The sequence below is a fragment of the Palaemon carinicauda genome, chromosome 21, assembly GCF_036898095.1.
Source record: "Palaemon carinicauda isolate YSFRI2023 chromosome 21, ASM3689809v2, whole genome shotgun sequence".
NCBI lineage: Eukaryota > Metazoa > Arthropoda > Malacostraca > Decapoda > Palaemonidae > Palaemon > Palaemon carinicauda.
The window spans coordinates 93,192,598-93,197,597 of NC_090745.1; positions in this window are offsets into that span (position 1 = coordinate 93,192,598).

The following is a 5,000-nucleotide window of genomic DNA, read 5'->3' on the forward strand; positions in this document are numbered from 1 at the left end:
GGTTTACTTCGTTGTCCACAAGGGTCATTATATAGTCTGTTTGCACAGGGATATTCGGCCTTCTCTTCGGCATGTCGTTTCAGGAATCGGTCATGAAAATGGTCAGCGTCGGTTCTTCTTCCGAGTGTTGCGACATAATGGGGCATTCGGAAAACGAACGGCGACGCTTCGCATTCCGGGGGGAAATTTAATGAACATTGGGTCTTTACTGGCAAACGGGAATGGAGAGACAGTGATAAAGTTAGCAGAGGAAAGAGAAATGGGCAAATAAAAACACTCCGCAGACGCAAGGCACCGCCATTTAGCTCCCCGACTGGCAAGTTACCTCTGTATATTGTTCTTATATGGCCAATAGTCCAAGAATGACTGGTATCATTGGAAGCAAATGTCGGGCGGTAAGGGTGCGTGTCCATCAAATCTTTGATCCTACGCTTTAGCCATCAAGACTTCACGTTTAAGGCGAACTAGATAAGTTGCTAAGTACCCAAGGCGTCGGGATCCTTATCTACATATACTTAATATGCTAAAACCGATCGTATCCAAACTCCTGCATCTTTCGAGTCGGACTTATTTTTTTAACCGTTCATTAAAACCCATAAGTGTCCATTAAAAACCCTAGAAGGGAAGACGTTATTTTCCTTCACTGGTACGATATGGTTTACTTTATATAAGCAGTTAGCTCTGGAATTTCTTCCCTTCTGATTGATAATGGACGTAGAAGTACGAATCGTAAACTATTTTCCCAAATCATTAGAATGATTAATCTTATGAGAACAGAAGCCATCCTCAAATAGTTGTGTGTTCTATTTGCTGAAGTTACTTTTGCGATTCTTCCCAAGGGTAATGTGCTATGATTTCTCAGGCGTAGAATTAGCGTGGGTGTTGCCCTGTTGCAGCCTTAACCTCCTGGGCAGTGTTGCATACACCAAATTAGAACTCAATAAGAAGATATGGCATAAGGGGAATGATTATTTCCTATTACAAATTGATTTTGATTGTATCAGCAGCAAAGAAACTATTTCATTATGCGATTGCTTTACTTGTATTGTAGTGCAAGTAACAGTGTTATTAACGTTGACATAGAACGTCAGAACATACATTTCAGATTGATCCATTCAAGGCAAACAAGACCTTAAGCATAATTATATGAAAGCCCCCGGAGAAAATATTCTCCTCCATCTTTTAAGAAAAAAAAAATGCATATTTCCTGGTGCAAATTTGGTTTAATTCCTATCTTTAAATTGTTTCTCTCTCGACTTGAATCGCAAGTCTCAAGAAAATTTAAGTGAATAAGACTTACTTCCTTTGAAGTCTTTTCAGTGACGTTTCAAGAGAAAGATAATTAACAGCATCTTATTATGGAAATCTGATCGAAATCTGATCAGCGTTTCCTAAGAAAATGCACCGAAATTCAACTGCATCTTTTGAACTATCTTGAAATAAGACAAATTCACAAATAAACAATAAAAAAGGCGAATAAACAGTAAAATTCGCTTCATGTAAATTGCATTCAGTACCACGACAATTCATAAGATGTTAATAGTACTAACAGCAGAATTATAAATGGAAATTTCTTCGAAATTTTAGAATTTTTTTAGGCTTCATCTAGCAAGTAGACTTTATTTCAACTGCCATCGCTTGTTTCCGTGGTAAATATTATTCAAATTATGATTATTTTTCAAGGTATATTTTTAGGTAGATTTTTTTTTTTTTTTTCAGTTTGTTGTAGAAACCCACATGGGCACATCTTTATGTTGGAAAACTGCCGTACTACTTTAAGAACAATTTTGATAATCTAAAATTAAGTGCAGATTTCACAGAGTGATACCGTTTTCAAGCATATATTTTATCCTATGTATTAGAGAGTTCTTTCAAGCGAAATAAAAGTACTTTCAATAAATTACTTAATTATCAATTATTCACGCCCATACGTCTGCACTGTATGAAATAATGATTTTCTCACAACATTTAGATAACGCTATGCATCTTTAATTACGGTCACTACTATATCACTGTATCTGTGAGAAGCTACCGAAGTTCTTTTGTAGAACATGGGTTGCCCAAAATGAATAAATAAAACATTTCTAACTTTCCTGAAGAAATCTGTTTTTATGTGAACCATTTTTATTAAAGCGATTTTTTTTATAGAATATAACATAACCTAAAAACATATAATTGCTTGTTATTTAGAGAGTTATATTTAACTAGGAAATTATTTGTATTATTCTTTTGTAAATACTTTAGAAGATAGATGAAAAGGAAGTGATTTGAAAACATAAAATGAAAATTTGAATCACAATTCTGAAAAAAAGTTCTGCTAAATATTTGGTTATTATTGTCAGTCTAATTTTGAAAATAAGTCGGTGATGAAAAAGAAAATGACCTAAAGAAAAACGGGAAGAATAATTTCAACAACAGGTGTGTATTTAATTTTGAGGAATAATATATCACCATTTTGCCTCGGGGATTATAGCATCAGTATGGATTTTTAAACCAAGCGTGATCTTGTATAAAAAGTAACGTCAAGCGTCATAACTCAATTCCTTTGATTTTCTCTTTATTATAATCTTAACTCTAAAAAGTTTAGATATTTCTTTTTCTAGAACTTTTAAATCGTCATAGTTATATTCATATGTAGATGAGAGCGGTTTAAATTCTTTTTAATCACAATGTCGTGAGACCACCTCTGTTTCATAGTTTAATTTTTCTGGTTATAAAGTTTTATCAACACAAACAAAGCTTATCAGAAAAAAATATAAGTATTAAATATACAAAGAAAAAGTCAAGCGTTTTTGAAATCTGCATTTGAAAAGGAAGAGAGAAATTTATTTATTTAGATCTGAATTCGTAATTTGTAAGAAAATTAATCAGAAGAGAAATTTATTGATTTAAACCTGAATTCTTAATTTGTAAGAAAATGAAACTGGTATTTAGATTGTGTTATCAATAAATCTCCGTATTGACGAACTGCAAAATTCTTAAGGGAAAAATGTTCTCTTCTATTTATTTTCATTACTGGTCCCAGAAATTGGGGACCCTCAACCAGTATTACTCCTATTATATAATCGGATAAGATTTCTAGTATTGTGGGGGGGGGGGGGGGGGATTTGAACTCGAAGTTCTTAATTTTGTATCTAAAATATTTTCACATTGCGCTATTGCTCTATGAGCTGATTATTCGACTGAAATTAGAAATAAAAACAGCAGTTTTACTAAAATTATTTCGCAATCCTATTCCTTGGTTTAGAACTTTAGGTACCCTTTAACGTTTAGTGTACACAACAGTATTTTTATATTGTGTCTTATTGCTGTTGTGAATATCACGTAACTGTATATATCAACAAGTAGATTGCTTCAATAAACCTTATTTGGTTCTCTTCAAATTGGCGGCCGATGCGCTAAATTACATTCTTTCAAATGGCCGTGACGATATTGATAGTAATCGTGATATAGTAAATTGGCAATTAATAATTTGTCTCTAAATAGGTACCATGCATATGCTGACACCGTAGTTCCGCAATGTTTTTAGAATCATTTGGTATAAATTTTCGGTATTAGCAGTGCATCAGTACGGCGTATGCTCAATCAGCGACGCTGACAGTTTGCTATATATTGACAGTAATATTTATTTTGTTGGAAGAGTCCTTCCTGTTAGACTTCCTATGCTAAAAAAAAAACTGTTTACCCCGGGTCCAATATAAGTTATTTTGGATTAATTCCCAATGGGAGGTAATTGGACATCAATTAAGGGACTTTGGCCTAATTTTTAGCCATTTACTTTAGCCCTGTTCCTTTATGTAACTGTATAGCTTATATCAACGAGTGGGTTGCTTCAATAAAGCTTATTTGGTTCTCTTCAAATAGGCGACCGATGCGCTAAATCATATTTCACATGGCCGCTATATTTGACAGTAATATTTATTTTGTTGGACGATTTTTTCCTGTTAGACTTCCCATGCTAAAAAAAAATGTCATTTAACATGGCTCCATTATAAGTAATTTTAGGTTAATTCCTAATGAAAGGTAATAATTATGCATCAATTTTTCCCTTTTCTGTCTTCCATTCTGGTTACCAAATTTAAAAAAAAAAAAAAAAAACTTGAAGCTTGATTTTGCAGCTACGGGGTTTTCCTCAGTTAGCACCATAGGGATGAAAGACCTCCCTGGTCTTAGCATTTGACCTTATGACTAAAATTCCACACTTCCATCCATTCGTGTATGCAAAGTGGTTTAATTTATAAGTTAGAAAAGAATATTTCTCTTTGTGAAGTGTACTGTTGTTCCTCCCTTGGCAATTATATTTTAAAGATTTTGTGTATTTTCCGGTTATTACTCTGTAAGTGGAGTTGAAGATAGTTTAGAGAGTGCCTGAGTTTAGTAAAAAGGATCCAAGATAGGAAGCCTTTTTGAGGAAAAAAAAGGCCTTTTTAGTTTTTGCATTTTATTACCCAAAAAAATGGTATGTCATTTATTTGAAAACAGCAATCTTATAAGCGGAGCAACTTCTATTACCCTTTCTGTTTTTTGACCAAAGCTTAGAAATCGAATCCACAAATCTCTTTCGTCCAGTATGGCGTTCACGATGCATGCATGGCGGCAACAATAAGGCATATACACTGTACATAATAAAATCTTGCATAGCTCATGTGATTGTCTTTGAATTCTAGCGGTGAGGCACTCGATCGTAGATGTTTACACACACACACACACACATATATATATATATATATATATATATATATATATATATATATATATATATATATATATATATATATAAAATAAAGTTTGTTCTACTTAAATAATCGATTATAGAAACATTTGTTAGTAATCAACCTTCGTGTGGAGACTATCATTGATTTTTGATCAGCTGTTTAGCCAGATAATAAGGGGGGGGGGTGCGTATCCCAAATTCTAATTTCTTACCTCCGACGTTTTGTGAGTCATATATTAGCAGAGTAATTCATTAATTTCGTAACGAACTCTTCGAGTTGCATCAC